At 39.4% G+C, this 26,042-nt stretch overlaps 1 protein-coding gene and 1 long non-coding RNA gene across 14 annotated transcripts in view; one reads left to right on the plus strand and one right to left on the minus strand.

Annotated features, from left to right (window-relative positions):
- The window catches only part of LOC105476461 (cell adhesion molecule 1), a 338,295-nt gene that overhangs the window by 72,396 nt on the left and 239,857 nt on the right, over window positions 1-26,042 (minus strand). The gene's annotated exons all lie outside the window — the stretch shown is intronic.
- LOC105476458 (uncharacterized) lies at window positions 1,087-24,237 on the plus strand. Its single transcript, XR_984100.3, has 3 exons — window positions 1,087-1,643; window positions 23,264-23,381; window positions 23,476-24,237. It is a non-coding gene; the product is annotated as an uncharacterized lncRNA (long non-coding RNA).

The following is a 26,042-nucleotide window of genomic DNA, read 5'->3' on the forward strand; positions in this document are numbered from 1 at the left end:
AGTCCCAATGTATAGGCAGTTCATCGTGCCTGAGTGAGGCCTAACTGACTCTTTGGGATCTCAATAAAATCCTGGGAAGGCTTAGGGTTCGGAGTTTGTTACTCTGTTCTCTGAAACTCACACCTTCATGACTCACCCAAAGCCCCAGGCATCTCTGAATGGACACCCCTATCTGCAGCTCACCCCCCACCCCCTGCCAGCCATTTAGAAAATCTCCCTCAGAACATGTCAAAAAGTCCAGGCTTTCAGATTCACTGATATATAAGGCTTATCTCTAGATCTGCCCTAGTTTGTTGCTTCTGAGATTAGTGACAGCAGCCGGGCCACCTCATAAATGTCCTAAATGATCTACAGCACAGGTAGGAGGAGAAGTGAGTTCAATTCAGAACCAAAGGATGAAGTAATTGTCCAGTGTTCCATGTCGCACCTGGCATAGTAGGAGATACAGAAGTATATGCTGTCCTAGCCTTTAAGAAGCTGCAATGTGGGTGAAAACCGATACCTTATCCCTACTTACAGAACAAAAAGTGTGGCATAGGCATTAGATGTAAAGATCAACTGGGAAGGGGAGAGAGACTGCTTTTTAGCTGTGTGATCTCTGGAAAATTAATTAAACTCCCTGAGCCAGTTTCTCATCTGAAAAATGGGGATAGTAATTAAAAGCTATCCCACAGGGCTGACAGGGGGATGAAAACGGATAATAAATATAAAGTATTTAGCACTGTGTCTAGTTTCTCATAAAACTGAATAAATGGCAGCTGCTGCTATCATCATCATCATCATCATTTCTCTAGACATCAAATACAAAGATTTATTAAGCCATTACGTATTGGGAGTGGTGTGGATCCAAGAATAAAGGCTCCTGCTCTCAAGGACCTCCCTATGTAGCTGTTTTAAACCAACTCAGGGCAGATTATTTGCTCCTTTAAAAAAATGTTCCCACATAACGAAACAAAGGTCAAAGATAAATACTCATCTAAAGAAAATCTGAGACAGTATAAATAGAGATGCAATTAGAATCAATGGAAGGTTTCCACCTGCTATCATATTTCTGTTGAAGGATCCTTTTTTTTTTTCTTTGCTAGGACACACTGGGAAAGTGTGAGAGGGGTGGCTAAGATGGCTCTAAGCCAAATCCACCTAGAAATAGACCAGCCCCTGGCAGAGGATTAGAAAAGAGGAAACTAAAAGGATAAGGAAAAAAAATTATTAGAACCACAGATAAACAAAAATTTCTGGTGCTTGAGGAGCAGACCAAAATGAAACCCCACCTCGAGCTCTATGATCCAGGGAATTAACCCGGGTGTGAGAACGCAGGCCCACAGGGCTTGTGGTGAGTGAGAGGGTCAATTCCCCATAGCTTGATTCAGCAGTGGAAGCTTAGCACGCAGAACAGTGTTACAGAATAACAACAAAGAGAAAAGGTGATCAGAAAAAAAATGAACGGATGTTTTTTTTTTCCTTGGTGGATTACTGTGACAAACACAGAATTCAGAACCCAGCTGGAGAGAGAAAGTTTATTTCCAGATTGGAGAAAAGAACAAGGAGAAGAAAATTTCTACCAATCAAGCAAGCTTTTCAAGGTGGTTTTGCTGGCCCTGACAAAAGCGTGTACAGAAAAGCCACCACTCTCACAGCCTCAGGTAACACGCAATCTACTAAAATTAAGAAAAAATTTAATTGTGTGATTCAAGTGCTGTATCTGTCTTAAGGCATAGGACTTGCTTTGAGCAGAGTAGAATACCAAACGGGGTCTTACTGGGTTATGGGAGGGATTTCTTCTATCAAAGGAAGTATATTAGCAACACAAATAATCTTCAGTTTACAAAAGGTACATGTGGAACAGCCTGGTGACAGACATTAATCCCTTCAATATAAACCAAGGCCTTACAAATCCTGACTACTATCTTGCAGCCACTGGGACTTAAAGCAAGTTGCAATTCAATTATGCTTTAACAGAATAGTTCCTGTGGAAATAACTGTATGCTTTAATTTTAGCTCTTTATTGAAATCCTAAGGCTAGTATATTCTGAGAGTAGCATACTACATTCACATTAAGGCTACAAAACATGTATAAAGGGGATGGGAAAAGAGGCGTGTTGTCCATGATTTTGTCTTTTAAGCAATGACAACAATAAATCAGAGTGAGGTTTTGTTTGTTTTCTAGGAAAATTTAAACATTCTTAATTATCACTTATAATTAAGTACTCTAAGGCCAAACCATTTTAACGTGTCACTACTGAGTGAATCATTCAGGTAAAATTTTTCCATCTGCAAACGTTTGCCCTTGCTGTGCTCCAGCACATCCTGCGCTCTGCAAATCTACGGTGGTATCATCATCATGACTGTATTATTTTCTAAAATCGCTGAGGCTAACCTAAAATCCAGTGTCTCAGGAAATGCCAGTTCCTAGCTATGTTAACACGGTTATAATACTAATGCCAAAAAATTATAAGTGATCATGAAATATTTTGCTGAAAGAGATCAAAGGGCCTTGGCTGATGGTGGTGGCCCAAGGATGTCATTCTGTAAAAATCACCAATAAATTATATGGGTCAGCCGGACGGCAGTTATGTTAAACAGAGCTCCACGCTTTAAGGTGCCATAAGATGGCTGCAAAGGAATAATAATGACCTATTTATTTGAGGCAAAGGAAGTGAATGACAGTGACGAAAATACGGTATGTATGTCAGTACTCTTAACTGCCTGAAGCCTTTATGTAAAAATAATTTCTGCTCACATCCTCAAATATTTCTTCCAAACAGAAGGGTGCACTGTGACTTGATAAATTTCCCCTTGAAATAGATATCATGACAATTAGGTTGCTACAAAACACAATTTGATGTGTAGCAGAAGGGTACAAATAAGCAACTTTGGTGCCCTTCTTCAAGAATCCATTTTTAAAACCTTTCTGATTTTCTACAACTCAATTAGCAGATATAATGTCAAGGCAGAAACAGCACATGTTCTGGGCAAAAGAAAACAAATAGGTACAATATAGTGTAGCCATTAAATAAGGCTGTTAACAGGAAGGTAATTTATTTTAAGGGTGGAACAATATCTGGCATGTATAGACATTTTTGACTGCTAATCGGTGTATATGGGTGAGATTTAGAAGACAAAATCAAACTGGATTTTTATTTGTATCAGCAACTATATTCCCTATAACTCCCTGATTTGCCAGACAATTCCTAAAAACAAAACTATGGCACTGGAGAGCCCCATTCGCTTACAAGCAAGCCTCCTGTAGTAAACTACAAGTTGTTAGGGCGTTCCTCACAATGAAGAGAAAGCTTATCGTCTAAAGAAAAATAAAATGTATTTTTATGATTAGTAATGACCATGACAGCAGAGTTGTTGGGGTGGGGGTGCAGCGGACACATAAATCCCCTACTAATTCAATCTTCGATTAACCTAATTTACAGATTCCTTTCTAAAACCTCGTTTTGTTATAAACTCCATTTCAGTGACATTACATAAAACACTTGCCTGGATTGGAATCTATTCAGTCAGCAATATGGCCACTGTAGGGAGGTGACAGGGTAAATCTTAAACGAGACATGGGGAAGGGAACAAATGTTTATCCAGGGCTGGGCACTGTGCAGGATGCTTTACATACTTTTCTCTCTCAAACTCCTGGAGTTTTCAGTATCCCTGCTTTAGAGATGAAAAACCTGAGACAGAGAGATTTAAATAAGCTGCCTGATGTCGTTCAGCTAAGTGGCCAAGCTGGTTCTTGAACCGGGTTCTATCAGATTCTCCAGCCCATACAGCTTGCACTTTTTACCAGCCAGCATCAGGCTTTGATGCCAAGGTTCACACTGGCTCTGCCTTGGAAAGTGTACTTGTTTTTAAAGAGGGCTGTTTGCCTATGAGCAACTTCTGATTTTTTTATTTCCATATTTTATCCAGAACACAATTACACACTTTAAGATGAGAGAGAAACTGTTCTGAATGTAAAACACCTTGTTTACTACTGCTTCCTTCTTTCAGTGCTCGGCACTCTGCCCCTAGAGAAAGCCTTTATTACCAGTGCATGGCGGCCTTTTGCCAGCACCACGAGCTCTCGCCCCCGCTGCCTGGCTGTTCATAAATAAAGCACTTCATTTACACCGGGGGAGTCTCTCTAGTCAAGACTATAACAAAAGGGCAAGTCATAGTTAAAACAGAATTGAGTTTATACTATGGCAACTACGTAAACTGTTACTGACATAGAGAAGGAGCACCGGCAACTCTTCAAAGGGAAGACAGTTTGCCCAGAGAAAGAGCAAATAAAGTCCCTTGACCTACTCCTTTAGTAGCAAAATCATATTAGGAAAACTAATCATATTAGGAAAACCTTCTGCTCTATGGAAGACTGAACCTAACATTAAATCAGCACAGTCATGTCGTCTAAATAGGAGTCAAACCAAAACTATAGATTGTTAAAAAAAATCCTGCTGATGATCAATGTAGTAAGTTATTACTTTAAAAACTCCACTATAGTTCTTGAAATTTTACACAAATGAAAGGCTTGGGTTATTAATAAATTCCTACCCTCCTAGGTTTGAAATTTTCAAAGAAGCACGTTTTGGAAATCTTATTTTCTGTAGAAGTGTGAGCCTTCGCTGACTTTAAGCTTCAAATGCCTTGTCAATTATGCTCATTTCTGTTGGCTACTATTTTTACAACCCTGTTCAGGATGTGCCCAACTTGGAAGCAGAACCTCTAATCCCTACCCAAAAAAAAAACCATCACTAGTAGAGGCACTTGCAATTCCTGCTAACGTTTCTGAGAGCTAGTACAGAGTTGAGTACGTTTCAGGAAAAGAATGAAAAAAATTAAGATTCTGCTGAAACCCAGAGGGAAAAATCTTTCTAACTACATATGTTCCCCCAAGTCAACGTAAACACAGTGTTCACTACAAATCATTAACAAAGCCATTAAGATTTGATTTCTATCTAAGCAATTATTGTCAGCATATTTTGTACATTTCCTTTAAAAGACTCAATCCTATCTTTCAATTCATTAAACTGTTCCCTGCATTTACAGAGTTTTATATCAAATCAGAAACCTATTTGAATTAATAAGAATTACAGTAAAAGTAATTTGAAAATAAATTATTCGAAGTTCAAGCCACGAAAGCGTTTGATGAAAGAATTTAGTTCTATTTAAATATTACAGTAACATTTTTAGGCATCCAATGTGCAGACAAGAGACAGTGAGAACCAGTGTCCGAAGAAAGGGGCTCGTCAACTGTAGATTTAAGGTAAAGGATGTGACCTCTTCAAGACAAATGCCATTCTTTATTTCTGAGACAGGCAAATTTCAACCGGCATGAATACTTTAGTATTTATCTAAAATCAAAAGCAATCAATCTGTCTGCTGTTTACAAAGCCCCTCTTAACCTTTTTGATCCTCTCCATGTTTTGTTACACCAAACAGTTAAGTCAAATATGTTGATTGTCTGCTCCAAGGACTGTCTACTTAATGGTGAAAATAATTATGAATGCCAACCATACAGTCCACAGGCTTAGAGAAAAAATAAACTAAACCAACTCAACAAATAATGGAGTGAACAAGAACATGTGACATTGACCCAAACACTTCATCTGTATCACCTTGTTTTTTATAGAACCCTATGGAATCCGGAATCAATAGAACTGAGTAGAAAGAAACTTGGAGATCAACTCTCTCACTTTAGATCCAGGGAGGAGATAGGCCTGAAATCATATGGCAAGCATGAGGCCCAGCCACGAGTAGACGCCAGACCTCCTGACCAAGTCAACAAGATATTTCTATTCTTGATTCATTCTGGATAACACCTTCGATTTATTGCTAATTACAAAAGCAATATATATTCAAAGGCTTCTGTTGTTGTTGTTGTTGTTTTGAAAGCTTTATTTTATGTAGAATTTAGAACACTGTATCCTATGGCATGGAGATGGTCAGGATCTCAAAAGAATCTTCTGCTATATAATTACTGTTGTGTCACTTGAGCTTATGAAAGGAAAAAATATTTTATTTAATTTAATCTCCTTTTGTAATCAGTAAAAGGTGAGGCAAATTTTTGAATGGCAAGTTAAAGAGTAATCCTCCTCTGTGCTGGTTTTTTCTTCAATTAAAATTGTTGATTTCCCCTGAATACAAAACAAAAAATATCGTCTGACACAACATTAAGCTATTCAGGAATATTCTGTATACACATTCTTGTTTAGTTGACTAATGGCAAATTAACGTTCTCTATTTTCGCTTAAACACATACTATAGGTATGTTTGATTAGCATTGAATTTCAAAAGCTGATTACTATGCATGCTTTGATTATGTAATTACATAATAGAGTATAATGGCTTCTTTGGAGTCATTATGATCTATATGGCAAATATGTTTCAGTTTTGCTATAGTTTAAATACACGTTGAAATGACAGCTCATAACAAGGTTCCACTTTTCAGTCTTATCGGGCATTTTCCCATTCATCCTAACATCTCCTTGACACCAATTAAGGTCTATTGTGTCAAGCTGCACACACTTGTGAGAAATTCCTTTTGTTTTCTTGGCATTCAAAAGAGGACATTAATTTTAAAAGCAGTATTAAGCAAAAGGCCTGGTTTTAAAAAAAGGCTGAAATTCCATCCTTCATCCATCCTTTGAAAGGTCTGCAGGGAATCACATCTAGTTCATTAATCATTGTTCAGACAACCACAAGGGGGTTAAAGACGGAATTTCACCTTTAAGTCCAAAATGCACATGAAGGGAGAATGGTCAAGAATACTGATGCTTAGGGTGGTGGCTCACCACAATGCATTCCGCTCAGGGTCTAACTCAACATCAACCACACCAAATAACACAAAGACCCATTTTCTCAACCCTCATGTCTCCTAGTGTCCCTTATATTCTGAAGTTCCTTTGGGGAGAGGCAGCTCTGAAACAGTACAGCAAGATTTCTCCTTCAGAGTCCCCAGACTGGGTTTTCCACAGCTGTAAGGCCAACAAAACCTATCTAGTGAATAGATTTTCAACAATTCTACCCTCAACTTAACACACTGGAAAGTAGCCAGGATTTTAAAAAGTTATTGGAAAGAATTATATAAAGTAGGAAAAAAGTTATTGGAAAGAATTATGTAAAGTTTCTTTTGTCCCCATGAAATTCTTTAACGTCAGCTGCAAGAAGAGTTCTTTTTGCTTTTCTGTCCCAAGAGAATGATCTTATACCATGCCGAACCAAAGGCGACCAGAGTCTTGATTTTAAAGACTAATATGCATCAAACCATTTCTACCTTTGTGTGTATTGGTTTTTGACATTAAGGCTGAAGAACGGAGGTCAAGCACAGTCCAACTTGTATTTACATACAGGATGGGTATCTCTTCTGAAAGAAAACATTGATTAGATGGGTGAAAACTCTTTTCAAGGAAGGCTGTGACAAAAGAAAGTAGTTGTAGCATCCCTGCCTGTACTATTTCAATTTCAACCATCACATTAGCTGCCTTTCCTTTAAAGACTGAGCTCAATATGACTTTTTAATCAGGGCCCACACCACTAAAAGGGCCAAGCAATTCTGACGCTTAAGGTCTGAGCTGTCTGATCCCATAAAAGGAGAGGTGCAATTCCCTCTAGAGAATGTTTATGTGGAGTGACACCCATCCGCTAAACTTGAAGATCTGAATTCGCTTTTCCATTAAAATTCACTTATCAAAGAAGCTAACGGCAATAAAAGAAACAGGAATATAAAAATAAACCATAAAAGATAATAATAATCATTGAATCCTTTTGCTTTTCACACTGGAAGGTGAAAACCAGAGACTTTTTTTTTTTTTTTCTGTCACTCTTTTTCATAGCTGGATAGGTTGCATGGCCTTTTCGTTCATAAGCAAGATAGCATCTTTTTTGGAGGGAAGATAGGCTAACCCTGAAGAAAAATTCTCTCCAGTGGACAGGTTTTATGAGAATTAAAAGAGAGAGAGAGAGAAACAGAGCCCCCAAAGTAGAAGAGCCACTGTTCCATTTGTTTGTGAGACGGCATTGAAATCACCTTGTGGAAGAGTCATTTTAAGCCTGCTAAATCTGCTTAGAGGCTCTTGGGAGAAGGGGGGGCTCTTAAAAAAATATTAATTAAAAAATAACTGCAGCCATCCAACAAACGTGGACTTTGGAGAAGAACAATCTGAAGGCAGAGGCTTCTTATAAAACTAATTGTGTTGGCAAAGCAAGCAGTTTCTTCTCAATGGATTTGATTCTGTGATGCTCGTTTATGGCAAAAAAAAAAAAGAAGAATAGTTTTAGATTGAGCTGCTTTAGTAGCAATTCAAAGCTGGGTGGTATTCCAGCATTTCAAAACATACGAAGTTTCTTTTAGACAAAATGGAGTTGTGCTGAAGGTCAATTGTTGATCTTCTGTATCAACCACTTTGCTAATGAACTTATAATATGATATTATACTTGAGGAAATATTAAATGACTGCTTTCTAGAGTGAAAACCAGTCATACAAAATTCCACTGTCGACAAGCATGGACTATTGAGAAGGAAACTCACGTTCTTTTAAAGGGGATGAACTGTGTAAATAGCAGCTGATAGCTGATGAAGCACAAACCCTCACTTCATCTGGTGTGTTGGTCACAGGCCCCAAAGTTATCTGAAGTCTGGGATAATAGGAAGCGACTGATTTAATTCAATATAGAACTATCTACATTTCCCAAACCACAGGCTATTCACAGCTAAAACAAAAGGTTTAGTGGATTACAACTCAAAACACATATTTGAAAACCACAAAGGAAGATACAAATATTAGGTTCTACTGTTCCTATAAAATCTAAGGGAACTTAGATTTCTCTTTTACCCCAGAAGAGATCTTAGTAGCCAAACTACTTATTATATATACTTATTATATATACTGCGGCAGCCTCTGGTGAGCTTTTATTCTGTAAGAAAATATAACATTGGCTTTCCCTAACCAAATTAACGAAAAATTTAGGATTTCAAAGCTATGGGGATGGGTGACCCTACTGTGGTCTCTTCTACGTTAATGGATCCTTCTCAATTCCCCTGAGTCATAAGTATATCAGAGATGTAGGCCGTTCACAATACTTGACATTACTAGTTACACTTTTTTTTTTTTGAGACAGAGTCTCACTCTGTCACCCAGGCCGGGGTGCAGTGGCAGGATCTCAGCTCACTGCAAGCTCTGCCTCCCGGGTTCACGCCATTCTCCTGCCTCAGCCTCCCGAGTAGCTGGGACTACAGGCGCCCACCACCACACCTGGCCCATTTTTGTATTTTTAGTAGAGATGGGGTTTCACCGTGTTAGCCAGGATGGTCTCGATCTCCTGACCTCGTGATCCGCCTGCCTCGGCCTCCCAAAGTGCTGGGATTACAAGCATGAGCCAGTGTGCCCAGCCTTACTAGTTTATTCTCTACAAAATTATTTAAATTACATTTATTTACAACCCCATCCTCAAGTCTCAATGGAGATAACGTGTATTTCCCTTAGTTTATATACCCTAATTTTAAATACCCAATTTAATATGATTTTCTCTTTGATAAGAGGTACTGTAATTAAACTTGGGTCACTTTTCATTTCAGCTCACTAAAAGCTGGGTTTTTCCCCCTTTACATTTGCCTCCAGGGTGTTAAAAAGATTAACAACTAGTGTAAAATTTTTAAAATCATAAGACTGTAACAGGTAACAATAATTATTACATAAAGAGAAGAAAAGGAAAGCGGCTGCTATTCTCCATATGTATAGAGGCAAGAAAAACAAATTATTTATTTCCACAGCACTTATTATTAATTTTTCTAATATTAAGAAAACTCTCACTGCTATCTGGAGGAGGGTATTCTTTTAATCATCTGCATGATAACAATAGCTAATGTATTTTTAAAATGTTTCTATGCAAGGTGCTATGCTTCTTTTTTTCCTTTCTTCATATTATCTCATTTAAACCTCACAACAATCTTATATGGTTCAATATCCCATTATCATCCCCATTACACAGACAAGGAAACTAAGAGTTACATATGCTGAATGGAACCAATATTTGAACCTCGGTCTGTTTAATTCTAGATTGAGTGCTATTAACAGTTACACTATATTAATGAGGTAGCTGAAAGGACATTAAGCTTTACGATGCTAAAAGAAGGAAGGTGAAGTAATGAAATGAATCTATAGTATCTCATTTTTATAACTTAGGAACAAAACTAAAGTAACATTCTCAGCATATAAAGGAATCTGAAGCCAAACAGCCAATCTATCAGCAACCAGCACATTCCAATATGTGATACTGATAAAATAAGGTCTATAACAGGGTCTTTAGTATTTAGAGAGGAGATGTCTGTTCTGCCAAATGACCCAAACTCGAAAGGCAGCTCAACTCCAACTTAACGGCATTTACAGTACCTGCTTCAAGGGCATTCATTAGTATTGACAGTCTATGTGGCTGAAATTTGGCTGTAATAGCAGTCTCTCTCTACATCTCCTCATTCATTTCTCCTGCCAACAAGAGTCATTGAAAACCTTCCAAATTTGAAGCTTAGAGCCGACAGGACAAGCAAGTAAGGATATCAGTTGGAACACATCAGATATGGACTCAGAGTGAATGTCAGTTTCAACTGACATTATTACAGAAACAGAAAATGGGGAAGTGGGAGGGGAGAGCTATTTTATATTCTTATTCTAGAGTGTATTCTGTGAGTGGTGTAATATGGTTTGTTCAAGAAACAGCTGTAAATCCATGATAATCATCATGCTGAATAACGCTGCAACATTCACCTTACCCACATCTCCTACCAGGAAGCCAAGTAGCTTTGGACTATTATATGAAATGACAATTTCTTAGCTGGAAAACTGGGCTCTATGACTAAGGCCCGTATTGCTGAGTTATTCACTCTATCATCTGTCAATCATAAAGCAAGTGCTAGTGGTTTTTTGTTTGTTTGATTATTAGTTTTTAAAACTGGTTGTCTTCAGTTGCTGGTCCCATTTCAACCTGGGAAGACGTATACTAGAGGTAGAAAGCTCTTTTAAGCCAGAGTTTGATGAAGGAATTGCATATGGAGAGAAGTCAGTGGACCAAAGAGATTCCAGATTCTACTCTTATGCCTGCTGACTCCCCAGTGCAAAGCCTATGTCAGACAATTATCACAGTAACTATACAAACTGGTGCCATTATAACAATAACTTGATTAGTATCATCCAAGTGTGGGTTGCTGATTAATCATCACTGAAATTAGAGATAAGTGAGAATACATTATGTGTGACTTATTTTTCACTAATAGGGGGCAGCTAAGAAGAAATGAGACTATCACACTTGGAAAACAGGAATTTTTGTTGTAGTTCTGAGCTTCCTGGTGGTGAACACAGGAAAAACTCTCAAATTCTGAATGTTTCTGTATTTTAAAATGGATGTTATCTCTCCAAAAGGATTATTATGAGAATTGAGTGAAGCAATGCCTATGAAAGTATTTAAGCTCCAAAAATGCTAAATAGAGAACTATGACCTTCTCTTCCATATTCTTCATCAGCATCATCACCATCTATGCACTCTCTATTTTATTAGGACCTTCTTATGATCTTCCATAATCTGCTGAAAATTTTTTTTATTTCAGAGGTTTAGCTATAATTGTTTTAATTCTAAGGCTAACTAAAAAGCAGAGAGTAAATTAAAATATCTTTGTCAAACACTGATATTGAATTGTAAATTAAAAATCACAAGCATGAAACATATCAGGTAAATAGCAGATGAGGGCAGAGGACCAGACATTTGGAATTGCAATCTACAGCATTAAAAACACGACTTATCATCTGGGTTTCCTCCCTTTCTGTATAAGCCCATAAGTAGTTCAGAGAGCAATCACCATATTCAAAGGGTGTGAAGGGTGCCTAGTGTTAGGCTGGTAATGCAATACACCCTTCTCCCTGAAAAACCTTAAAAAAAATCAGTATTTCAGATACCAAACATCTTGAGGGAATATGGTGTTCCACAAAAGTCAGCTTTCCATACAACTAAACCTCTCTCTAAGACTAATGAAATAAATGACAAATTGCACAAAAGCTTGCTGTCTTCCCATTTTCTCTGTTCTATGCTTCTACACAGGGAGGACGTCATGAGTTACTGAAATATGTGGGAATACTTGGCCTTCCTCTAAACCAGGGGTGTCCAATCTTTTGGCTTCCCTGGGCCACACTGGAAAAAGAACTCTCTTGGGTCACACATAAAATACACTAACACTAATGACCTCTGATAAGGTTAAACACACACACACACACACACACACACACATATCTCATAACGTTTTAAAAAACTTTACTAATTTGTATTAGGCCACATTCAAAGCTGTCTTGGGCTGTATACGGCCTGTGGGCTGTGGGTTGGACAAGCTGGCTCTAAACAGTCTTAGCCTGTTAGGCTTGCACGTGTCCACTGCTGTTTTCCTCGAATGCTGGCTGTCACATCTCACAGGTAATTCCTGCCTTTAGGACTAAGTGCATGAGCTTTGAGAAAGCTATCGGGTGTTGAGACCTTTCCTGCTTCCTAATGAGTTCCTGGGTGTGTCTAAGATGTTCAGGGTCTCTGGAAACCTAACCTTCACTAAAGTGGTGTGCTCCTATGGCATCACGGGACATAATTTTCCCCTTTCATTTGACACTGAACAAAGAAAAGTTGCACAAAATTTAATTAAATAATAATATTTGGTTCAGTTTGATAACTATACAATGACACTAATAGATATTCTTAGGTAAAAATATACCCTTGAATGTAGGAAGCAAATCAATATGTAACTGATACTAACAGTAGTTACTGACATAATTTCTTAATTTATTGCTTGATCAAACCCACCTATTACTAATCTACTCATCAAAGCAGGAAAACTGACCATGGAGGAACTCCTACTTGTCCTGCAGGATTGAGCTCAAAGCCATCAGCTTTCTCCATGAAGAGAGCTCTGATGCCAAGTCAAGGTTTCTTGATGTCTAACACACAAATCATATGTGTCTCAGTCTCAGTGCTCATTACATGGATAGTTCTGTGATTATTTGTTTATAAGGTTATTTCGTTCATTTGATTTTGATCTGGGTTCAATCCTAGCTCTGCCAGTTATTAGGCAGAGCTTGGGAAACGTAAACTCAAAGTTAAACTCTCTTAACAGATTTCTCACACATAAAATGGGTATGAAATACCTCCCTTGCTAGGTTATCTTGAGAAGCAAATGGGATAATCCACATATTCGCACAGCTTGTCTTGACACAAAAGCTGTGTGCCAAAAAATATATATTATTATTTTAATTATTTTTAGTTCCTTGAGAGCAGTCACACTATCTTAATCATCTTTGTATCTCGAAAGCATAATACAGTATTGGCTAAGAGGGCAAATGTTAATAAATATTTGTTGAATAAAGTTACTAAATGACAGGCTGTTTTAAGACTTCACAGGTGCCAGGAGCTCCCACTTGTTGAAGTAACTTGTCCAAATAACATCAAGACATATTAAGTGGCATCCATATTCCACACTAAATATAATTTTGAATTAATATTTTCAAAGGGCTTTTGCTTTCAAAATTATTTCCAATTGTATATTTTATTTTGAAGCCAATACTTGTCGACGTCTCGGGGATTTTCACAAGGCTCTTGGAAAGAAACGGGCCTTCGTAGTGGACCTAGAGTGCTAATAGAGAAAACAGCCCTACTTTAAGAAGCTCCCAATGCTGCAAGGGAGACAAACACACACACACACAGAGACAACGAACACATACTTGTAAGTCACAAGTTACTAATACGCTATGGTACCATAGAAAAGGATGACCAGCTCAGTTGGGATGAGGGTGCAGCTTCCAGAGAGGGGGAAAGAGGAGGAGAAATCTGAAAGGAGGATCATGGCATATTTGGAACAATGTGAAGAATACAGTGTGCTCTGAATAGAGACGAGAAGGAACATTTTCTGGAAAGGTCATTAGGTCCAGATATTGAATGACATTGTATGCCAGGCTAGGGAATTTGCACTTTATCTTGTAATTAATAGGGAGCCATTAAGTGATTTTAATCCAGGGAATGATTATACCTGTATTTTGAAAGATAACTTCTATGTAGAGAGGGATGGGAGGCTGAGGAGGAAAAGGGCTGGAGTCAGGAGGATCAGTGAAGAGACTGCCACAGAGTGCTCAGGAGCTGATAAGAGTCAGGGAAAAGAGTATAGAGAGGAGGAAGCAGAACTCAGGAGAAGGAAAAAGAGAGTGAGCAGGAGTGGAGAATACTTCAGAGGTCAGCTGCACGGGCTTTGGCATCAGTGTTCCCCTTTTAAAGGAAGAAATGAGCATTACTTGCCTCTATAAACGTCACTTAATGTCTAGCAGCCTTCTAAGGAAAGACCAGCAAAGAGCTAATTTCAGAAGTTAGAAGGCAAAGGACACATACATTTTCCAGTCTGACTCAAGAGGGTTTTCAGTAGCACTCAATTGTACCAAAAATATAATTAGGACACCTGCCCACCGGTCGGTCCCCTCAGAGCTTTGCTATGCAGTGTTGTTGACCAGCAATTTTGACAATCCCTGGGAGATTACTAAAAATGCAGAATCTCAAACTCACACCAGACCTACTAAGTCAGAAAGTGCATTTTAACAAGAGGCTCAGATAATTCCTATGCATATTAATTTGAGGAGCGCTGGCCTGGAGTATATTAATTCTAATCACTCACACAAGACTAACAGCTTAACCAAGGGAGATCCTAGAAAGAGAAATATTCCTAGATAACTTGTTTTGAGGAAACTGGTGAATCTTGGTGTGTCATGGGATTAAGATGATCACGAATCCTAGCCACCGAATGAGGCCAGTTTCCAGGAATAAACATGTTTAAAAACAAATTTTTAAAAATTCAAGGTTGCATGAAGATAAGTTGGTGTGGCTCATGGATAAAGTCAATAGGAAACTGAATGTATCATTCTCCCTTAAGTTGCAAACAACAAGCTATACACAGATGAAAAATAACAACAACCAATGCACAAATGAAAAATCCTCTCCCAAAGCAGCTAGCTGACTGTGACCAATGCATAGATTATTTTGCACTTAGTTGCAAAAATGACTACTTCTAGCCAGCGCTTTCACACTTAGTGGGTCTGTCGGTTCACAAGCTGTAGCACCCTAGTTAAATTTTTGCTTATTTGGTTTTATTGTTACTGTGTGTTTTGTGTTTGTGAGTGTTAGGCCAGTGAAGACAAAAACAGCAAATAGGGAAAGAAAGCAAGTGTTCCAAAATGAAAACTGAATCTTTTCAGCTACAGAGGTTTGTTATAAAAGTGATGAAATTCAGCTATATGATTTGAAGGCAGGAAAAAAATAAAAGCTATCCTACCCATTACAACAGGCCTTTTCACTCTGGCTAGCAGATAGAATTTGCTGCAAAAATATAGGTAACCGCATAAACAGAAGTTTAAGAGAAAGAGCAAAAGTCTTAAGCTTGAGGCAGAAAGAATCAGGCTTGGAATGAGCCTCATAGAATGTTCAGGGGAAGAAAAAGTAAACACCAGTTTCATTTCACACAGCCTCTTAATGAAGAGCCATGGATCAGCCTGGACTGCTGGCCCTGTTCTCAGTCACTGGAGTCAGTGTGCCTCGTGCCATCCGGACATAGGCTAACAGCAGCATCGTTAGCAGCGGCTCACAGAAGGAAGTAACACTTACCTTGAAACCAGAGAATTCACCTCAGCGTGAAAGGCTCAGTGTGGGGGAGGTTCTTTCCTATCACTCTGAAAATTTATATACCTAGGACTTCAGTTTGTTTCCGTTTTCTAGTAAACTTTTTTCCTGGTTGGAGGTGGGCAGGGAGAGAGAGAGAGCAGCAAAATGGCCACTGCCATGTTCTAGTTCCTATTCTTTGTGTTAACATATGGCAGTTGCAATAGGTTCACACTTACTCCTTCCTCTAAAAAACTGGTTCTTACATGAAAGCTGTCGGCTGTTCTTACCACTGGTATGTCCAGATGCCTTCACTGCAATGGGAGCACATCTCTGAACAGTTTTCTGCTGGGTTACTGAAGTGCAGCTTCAGAGACAACAACGTTCTGAATTTCGGTCTCTTAAAAAAGTCGTTAGGTTTATGGGCAGTCATGCTTGTCACATTTAGAGTGTGAATTACGTACTTCATGGAAAGCCAGTTAAGCCCTCACAGTTGTGCACAGCCATAATTTCTGCAGAACAAGCACCAACAATTGAGGAACTTTATTACGACTACTTTTCATGTGTAAGATGCCAAAATCAACCCTTCCAACGTTACATGGTAGTTTTTCTTTTTAAAAAAGTTTTTTTTTTTTTTTTAATAAAGAAAAAAATAACCTAATGGGCTACTTGCTGTTCTATTCACTTTTTAGATTTGCCAATTTTTGAGTGACTGCCAGCACCAGGGACTCTTTGTAGCACCTTATACTTGGGATATAATAAAAACATGAAATGATTAAAAATACTGTGAGTGGAACTGCAGAAGGAACTATATATTCTGGGCCCCAAGGAAGGCCGTTTCTTTGCAGAATCAGACAGACTCCATTTATGTTATTAAATTGTAGCACTATTCACTGTCCAGGCTGGAAGCTTCCTGACATGTCAAAAGCACTAAATATGTCCAAAGCACACATTAGAACCTTAACCTTTAGAATGCTGGTATTCTCTAGCATTGTAACCAGAGGAGCATAGGAGTTGTGTATCCAGTTCTATGATATCTTTTAAATATCAAAAATGTTTACCTGTCATAAAATGTTTATTTTTATCACTAATTCACCAGTGAATGAAAAAAGCATGAAGAATGGAGGGCTTGTACACAGAGTAAAGTATTAGTATAAATGACAGGACCAAGTAATATTAATAGTAATAAAAGCAGTAGTTAAATGCTGCTTCTTTGAACCTTAGTTCTATGCCAGGCCACCCTTTTAAGGGTGTTTGTTGGTTGGTTGGCACACATCTGCGTTCTCAAACGTTGTCACATGCATCGGCATCACCTGGAGGGCCTGTCTGCTGGGCCCTTCCCAGGGTTTCAAATTCAGCAGGTGTGAGGTGGAGCCCAGGCGTCTGCATGCCTAATAAAGCTCACAGGTGATGCTGACGCTGCTGATCCAGGGTCTAAGCTTTGAGAATTGGCATACATAATCTAACTGAATCCTCTACCATCCATCAAAGTATTTGCCCATTTTATAGATGAGGAAACTGAGGCTTACAGCAGGGCTCTTCCACTGACTAACTGGATAAACTTGGGCAGGTTACTGAACTTCTCAGGCCCTTGAGGGTGATCATTTCCATGAGGACTTTTCTCATGGCCAGATTGTGTCCTTTCCATGTAAACGACCCCCTGACTTTATCCGAATGTTAATCCATGTCCCTTTTTTTCTACTGCCCATTACTAGCACCGTATCAGCTCAGATTTATGATCTGCCAGCTGTGTTGTGATTAGATGTCATCCCTGTCTTTCTATTACTCCGATATTGATAGATAAAATTCTGTGGTGATGCATCGCCTGCCCTTTCAAAGGTTACTGCTAGCAGATGCTAGGAATCAATACGGTTCTTATCTGTCACAAACCACAAGAAAAGCATGGTAAACAAGACTCAATGAAAGGCCTGTGAACAGGTCAAAGAGGGAACTCCGAGATGCACTCTGCCACCAGCTCTGTTTCCCGACCTACTCCAGAACCCAGCTTTGTTGGATCTCAACTGTCTAAGATTTGGGCCCTATAGCTTAGAGCCAGGCCCAGAGTCCAAAACCATCTTTGGTGAATCTTGTCGTGGACACTGGCATCCAAAACCAACAAGCTAAAGCTCTACTTTTATTATAACGTGTTACCAAGATCAATAAGATAACTGAGTTCTTTGGAGGTAAGTACTAAAGAAAGCTAAGGTTTCCTTTTCTCCCTCTGTCTCTCAAATCTAAGGAGACATAGTAGTTTACCTATACTTTTCCTTTCCTCCATCCATCTTTCAAATAGGAAGAGTCTTACTTTAGAGGAAAATGAAGATAAGAAGCACAATCACTTTTATTTTTTAGATGATTGTCGCTCAAAGCATAAAGAAAAACAAATGGTAGTCACAGGTGCCCTAGAAAGCTTTTAATTTTTTTTAAAGAACATGGAAAAAAAAAAAGAAATATGTTGACTTTCCAACTTTTTTTTTTTTAGATGGAGTCTTGATCTGTCACCATCGCTGGAGTACAGTGGCGTGATCTCGGCTCACTGCAACCTCTGTCCCCGAGGCTCAAAGCGATTCTCCTACCTCAGCCTCCCAAGTAGCTGGGACTATATGAGCGTGCCACCACGCCCAGCTAATTTTTGTAGTTTTAGTGGAGACAGAGTTTCACAATGTTGGCCAGGCTGGTCTCAAACTCCTGGCCTCAAGAGATCTGCCCACCTCAGCCTCCCAAAGTGCTGGAATTACAGGCGTGAGCCACCACACCCAGTCTTAACTTTTTTTTTTTCCTTTTTTTTTGAGACGGAGTCTTGCTCGACTGCCCAGGCTGGAGTGCAGTGGTGCCATCTTGGCTCACTGCAACCTCTGCCTCCCGGGTTTAAGCAATCCGAACTCCTGAGCTCAAGTGATCCACCTGCCTCGGCCTTCTGAAGTGCTGGGATTACAGGCGTTAGCCACCATGTCCAGCCAACTTTTTAATTTTTTAAAGGAAAGAGTTGCTTTATCTATAGATCAAAGCAGAGCTAGGGACTCTACCTATCTGTTAGGAGTCTACCTCCTTAAGGTTCAGTATAGCCCAAGAGAAGCTAAAGAAGGAGTATTCCTCCAAACACTGTCCAAGCAGACATCCTGCCACCTAAAGATCTCATCCTGAACTCTTCAGCATCGTTTCCTTCCTCTGTCACTCCTGGCCGTATGCCCTTCCCGCCTCATTTCACTTTAGTTCTAGCCTCTCCTTTGCTCAGTCCTGTCTCCATCTCTGAGATGATGGCTCTTAACTCTGTTTGTGTTTTTTGTTTTTTTTTTGACAGCGTCTCACTGTGTCACCTCAGTTGAAGTGCAGAGCTGCTATCATAGCTCACTGGAGACTTGAACTCTCTGGGCTCAAGCAATCCTCCTGCCTCAGCCTCCTGAGTAGCTGGGACTATAGGCACATGCCACTATGCCTAATTTTTTTTTCTTTTAATTTGAGACAGGGTCTCTCTGTTGCCCAGGCTGGTCTCAAACTCCTGGGCTCCGGAGATCCTCCCAGCTTGGCTTCCCGAAGTGTTGGGATTACAGGCGTGAGCCACCATGCCTGGCCACCCTTCTGTTTTAATGTGCTTAGATTGACCTCTCTGGATTAGTCTCAGGACAGTCTCTAATGATCCAATGTGCAGAGAATAAGACAGGTAGAGCTCAACACTCTAAAAATGGTTCCCTTCCCTGGTTTGTATCAGGTAATACGTTGCATCATACATATTGGTTGTAGGCTGGATGTAACAGAAAGAACTCTCAATGGTTGTATCATACTGTATCAGGTAATATGTGGCCAGTGAGCCTCTATCTTTGTGCCTGATGGCCTGAATGGCCAAGGCCTGGTCAGTTTTCAGAATAATGAGGGGGTATAGTTGCTGACAAGACATTAGGTCAAACGGCTACATGAGAATGACCAACACTGATTGATGAGGGGCTGTGCTTGTTGACTGAATCATAATAGATTTTTAGAAAAAGATTTCCAAGTGCTTTTTTATTTTATTTTTTTTTTTATTTTTTTATTTTTTTATTTTTTTTTTTGAGACGGAGTCTCGCTCTGTCACCCAGGCTGGAGTGCAGTGGCCGGATCTCAGCTCACTGCAAGCTCCGCCTCCCGGGTTCACGCCATTCTCCTGCCTCAGCCTCCCGAGTAGCTGGGACTACAGGCGCCTGCCACCTCGCCCGGCTAAGTTTTTGTATTTTTAGTAGAGACGGGGTTTCACTGTGTTACCCAGGATGGTCTCGATCTCCTGACCTCGTGATCCGCCCGTCTCGGCCTCCCAAAGTGCTGGGATTACAGGCTTGAGCCACCGCGCCCGGCCTTATTTATTTTTTTGAGACGGGGTCTTGCTCTGTTGCCCAGGCTGGAGTACAGTGGCACGATCTCAGCTCACTGCAACCTCCGCCTCCCAGGTTCATGCCATTCTCCTGCCTCAGCCTCCCGAGTAGCTGGGACTACAGGTGCCCGCCACCACCCCCAGCTAATTTTTTGTGTTCTTTTAGTAGAGACAGAGTTTCATTGTGTTAGCCAGGATGGTCTTGATCTTCTGACCTTGTGATCAGCCCGCCTCGGCCTCCCAAAGTGCTGGGATTACAGGCCTGAGCCACCATGCCTGGCCTACCTCCAAGTGCTTTTAATGAGACCATTGGTAGGTACCTTCTTGGGAATTTGCAATGCAGTCTACCCACTTGCTACATAGGCCAAGTGCTTCTCAATGCCTGAGACTTACAAGCTGTAAGAGAGAAACCATGAGGTAGGCTAAATTTCATGAAGGTACACCCATTGATGGGCACAGTATTTCTTCCTATATAAAACCATCAAAAAGTTATTTAAAAACATATTGAGAAACGGTACACAAAAATAATACTAATATGAAATTATTATTTAGCTACACAGGAGGACTTAGACTAGATTTCCTGAGCTCTGATTCTCATTTCAATTAGAACATCTGTTACTGAACCCATACATTAAGAGTCCCAGGACCTCTGTACCACTACTTTTTAGAATTAATGCCTCTCTCAAAAAGTAACACAAGACAATTTCATTCTAATTATAAAAATTATATACTCATGGTAGAAAAAGTAAAACAAAGCAGTATAAACAAAATCCCACAATCCCATAACTCTGAGATACGTATTATTAATATTTTAGTGTATTCCTTTTTCATTTTCATATGTTGAGGGGGTGTATGTGTGTGATGTGCACATCTACATAAATTCTATAATTTTAATCACTGTCTTATGTGTCCGTCATATAGGAATACGATTTCAGTGTCTCCTTTTTGTTATATATTTACATTGTTTCTAAGTTTCTTTTTCTGAAAATGTTCCACTGAAAATACTGTTGTAAAAATATTTCTTCTGGTTACAGCCTATTTAGAAAACATCTTTTTAACATCCACAATTTCATGCACTCCAATAAGTATTTTTATTTTTTTGAGACGGAGTCTCGCTCTGTCACCCAGGCTGGAGTTCAGTGGTGCGATCTCAGCTCACTGCAACCTCTGCTTCCCAGGTTCAAGCAATTCTCCTGCCTCAGCCTCTTGAGTAGCTGGGATTACAGACACGTGCCACCACGCCTGGCTAATTTTTTGTAGTTTTAGTAGAGATGGGGTTTCACCATGTTAGCCAGGATGGTCTCAGTCTCCTGACCTTGTGATCTGCCCACCTCGGCCTCCCAAATTGCTGGGATTACAGGCCTGAGCCACCGAAGATATTTGCAGCATGTATACATTTTGTGTCACACTTTTTTTTTCTTTTTCTTTTCTTTTTTTTCTTTTTCTTTTTTTTTTTTTTTTTTTTTTTGCTGCTAAGGAAAACTCAAAGTAACAAATGATTCTAACCCAAAGGGATTTGAGACCCCTTTACTCCTTATAAAAACTCTGTGTTACCAACTAGGATTTGATGGATATATATAAACAACTTACGCTATTCTTACTTTTAAAGCACTCACTTCTAAGGCATTTAGAATCTACAAGGATGAAATCAACTTCAAAATTTAAGTCACAAGTATGTTCATCCCATAGAAAACACTGAACACACTTTAAATGAAAGACTAAACAATAGGCTTACTCATATTACAAAGGCTGATCAGGGAGCCTTTTGTGGTCTCCCACAACTAGGTTAAGTGCCTCTCCTGTGTGCTTCCATAAGCACCTCACTTGTCCTGCTTCAGCACTTGTTCAAACCTCTACATGCCACCCCAGGCTGTGATACAGTAAAAGCAAGTGATGAACAAACATCTCCTCTGAACCAGGCATTGCGTACCAAGCTCTGCAAAGCCATAGTGGCTGCTATTTTCTTTGTTGGTACTGTGTCTGGCAACAAATACTTCTTGAGTGAACAAATGAATGAGTGCATGAACAAACGAATCAATAAACGAATAAGTCGATAAATGAGGATTCATTTTAGGGTTTCTTCACCTAAGCTTTTCTATGCCCTTGATGGGTTTTTTTTTTTTTTTCTTTAAACATTTTATTTTGAAATACTTAAAAGACTTACAGAAAAGTTGCAAAAATAATGCAGAAAGTTATCATAAAGCCTTCTTCATCCACCTTCTCCTAATGTTAACATCTTATTTAGCTGTGGTACCGTTATGAAAACTAAGAGGTGAACGTTGGTACAATACTGCATGATTCTGACAGTTTGAAGAGTACTGGTCAACTATTTTGTAGACTGTCCCTCAATCTGGGTTTGTTTCATGCTTTCACATGATTAGATTGAGGTTATGAATTTGGGGAAGAATGCCACAGAGGTGACATGCCCCTTCCTTGCATCGTATCATGAAGTACATGACATCAAAGTCTTACTATTGGTGACATTAACCTTGATCCACCGGTTAAGGTGATGTATGCCAGGTTTTTCCACTGAAAAATTAAGACTTTTACCTTTCCAGAGTCAGTTAATTGGAATTGGAGTCACTGACATCCAGCCCATCCTCACAAGGAGGGGAATTTAGCCCCATCTCCTAAGAGGGAGCAGTATTAAAGAATTTGTAGATATATGTGTATGTTAAAACCACCAGAGGAATTAATAAATATTTGGGGGAAAATACTTGGAGGCTGTGAAACTATCATGTTTCTCCTTAAACTTTCACTTGTTAATTTTAGCATCCACTAGTGGATCTTGTCTGTAGAAATTACTTCAGTGTTCAAGTGGTAATATTTTTATTTCTTTCACTCCTTAAATTGCAATTCTTCTGTAAGGAAGACATTTTTCTTTCCTCCCATTTCTTTATTCAGTAATTTAATTATATCAGTATGGACTCATGTATATTTATTTTGTTCTCTGGTTTATAATCCAATACTATCATTATTAATATTTTGTTCAAATTATTTCACCTTTGACCATCGCGAGTTCTTTCTGCTATATCCAGCATAACAGAATTAAGGAGAACTTAAAACTAAGTTATCAGGAACCACTGTAAACGGAAACAGCAAACAATGAAAAGGGAAGAACAGAAAATGAGTTAATTGAACATTCTATGAACAGATTTTTAGGAAAAGATAGAGGAATAGTAGTACGTTGTTTCAAAATAAGAACAACGATAGCAAAAGAGCTGAGAATCTGCTATAGTACTATGTCTATATATATCTTTTCTGATTCCATTGTGACAGTTTACATTCACAGAAGGCAGCTGGGTGGTGAGGTCCCTGTAATAAGAGGAGGAAGATGAGATCGAGAGTCAAATTCTAACATACTCAGATGCTCCCTGCAGACTGCTGCCTCCACCCCGTATGTTTAAATACTACTCAATTAGGATCAACATTCATTTTTTATTAATGCTCTTCTGAGACAATGACTCTTTTATCTGCATTTTATCTTCCAGCTACATTAAGACCAAGGACACTCTCACAGAAGATCTAAAGGAGGAGACCCTGATGAATTGGGAGTTTAAAATACAAATGGAACTTCCTTTGTCAGTCTTGATTTGTTTTATTAACATCTGAAGGTTGATTTATAACAGATTACCAAGCAGGAGAGAACTGTTTGTCCAATCACTTTACTTAACACCCACAATTAGAAAAAACAAACATTCAAAAATGTTTCCTTTCTATGGGCTAATGGATGGCACATTCAGTTCTAAAATAGTCACTTCCATCTCTGTCATCTATTGTAGCAATCAAGGACAGGCGTACCCTATCTCAAGACCACAGAAAAACATTCTCTGCAAAATGAAGGTTTCAGAGACCTAGTTTTTCCATGAACACAACAAAAGCTCCTGTACAAGGTTTGTGATAATGATGAGAGTTCTGATGGTGGAATCAGATGGAGCTCAAATCCTGCTTCAACTTGTATAAGCTTTGTGACCTTGAGTAAGTTATTTAACCTAAGCCTCCATTTTGTCATCTATAAAAATGGAAATATTAAGAACCATTGTGACTGATGCGAGGATGAAATGAGACAATGAACGTGCTGTCTGACATTATAAGGATTCAATAAACAGCAGCTGTTATATGACAGTCATGATGATTTCTCTTACCATCCTTCTTTCCACACCTACACATGAGAACAAGTTGGAATGGGGTGGGAATGGGAAAGGAGAGTCTATTGCCTGACCCCATTTACTAAACAAGGGTACCATGAAGGTAAGTGAACGACACCACAGTATTTCTCCATCTCTTTGGAGGGACACACACACAGGCAAACCATTATATTAGGAATGAAAAGTCCGTTAGCATTAAGAAAAATGTAAGGCATTCATTAGACTGCGTTTGCTCTCGAACTACTGTTTACGAGACTGCCTCCCACCTACCACATGCCCCTCCCCTTCTTGAATATACATACTTACATCAGGAAATAGTTTTCTGTTTGCCTATTTTTTAACAAAAGGAATCATAACATCTTCCTATTTTAGGAATTCAATACCAATACTGAAATTTCCTCTTTTCTCACAAGGAAAGGAAAGAAGTGACTTTAACCTCTAAGACAGAAGGAACCTGGGTGTTTTGTTCATGGTGCTTTCTCCAGTGCCTAGACCAGTATCTGGCCCTAGTCTTCCTGGGCCTCTGGCTTCTGGTCTATAAGACACAGGCTATGCCACATCTGGGAACCCTGGTCAGTGCATTCTTGCTGTTGTATTTCCTTTATGTTCTGGCTTTTCGTTCCTCAGCCATTTAGCCCTGCCTCTATCCACACAGGAAATGCTTTTGGTATGTATTCCTTGTATTTTTACATGCTCCAGTGCTCATCTCTCATAAAATCATGGAAAAGTTTCCCGGTCTCCACCACTGAATACACCTACCTGTGTTGTAAACACAAACACTACTCCTACAATACAGGTTGTCTAATCTGTATTTGGGACCGGTAGTTCACTGGGTTCATCCAAAAGAATGACTTATGGTGGGAAATCATAAGAAAAGATACATATATGCCATAAACATTTTGATTTGAAATGTATGGCTGTACATTCATTTAATCTTTTGGTGTAAAGTCCAGGTCTTTCCTCACCACCCCTCCCCTCTCAGGTCTTTTCTTTGAGGTGGTTTGTAAACCAATGAAATTGATTATTGGTAACCATATAACTCACTTAAGAGGACAGCAGTCCCCAAATGGTCATTCCTGGACCACAGCCTCACATCATGAGGAAGCTTGTTAGAAATGCAAATTCTTGGATGTCCTTTTATAGATTGAATGCATCAGTAACTATAGAAGTGGGGTCCAACAATGTCTTAATAAGCCTTCCAGATGATTCTGAGGCCTCCTGAAGTTTAAGAACCATCGTGGTAAGAGATGAGTTATACAGGTGTGCAAAGGCAGCCTTACCCGCCAGCACTCAGTGTGCTGTGGGCATCAGCCAGCAGGATTTCCAGAGGGGCTGGACTGCACCAGTTATTCCAGAGAGCTGCTAATTGTGCTTAAAACAAAGGTAATATTGCTCAGCCATGTCTTAGTATTAGGTGACTTTGAACAGATGTTGCTCATAGCAGTGAAATGTAACATTTTGAAGCACAAACCAACATTTACAATGCTCAATTTTTCTAGAATTCTATGACTTTTTCAGCTACGATCTCTGTGCAGGACTCCTGTGCTACTGCCTGAGGCCTCCTGGAGTGCCATGTCTGTATTATGTCAGTGAGAACCCTGTGGGAGTGGTGGGCTCATAGGCCATCAGCCACGTGGGACTGAGCCACAGAGGAGGTTCAGTACTTCTCCATGAAGCAATCCAAGATGTACCCTGAGTGTTATCTTACACATTTACTAACTTAATGCTTGCTCTATGCCAGCCAACAAATAGCAGTCTTTCTTCTACTACTTAATTTATAGCCACATGAGTATAAGCATTTCCTGGGTTCTTTGACCATTCATAACTCTGTTCTGTCAGTAATATCTGTCATTCCGTGTAGCCCAGTAAGTTCTTTCAAACCCAAGGTATCTATATTTCTAAATGCAATC

The sequence above is a fragment of the Macaca nemestrina genome, chromosome 12 (genome assembly GCF_043159975.1).
Source record: "Macaca nemestrina isolate mMacNem1 chromosome 12, mMacNem.hap1, whole genome shotgun sequence".
Classification (NCBI taxonomy): domain Eukaryota; kingdom Metazoa; phylum Chordata; class Mammalia; order Primates; family Cercopithecidae; genus Macaca; species Macaca nemestrina.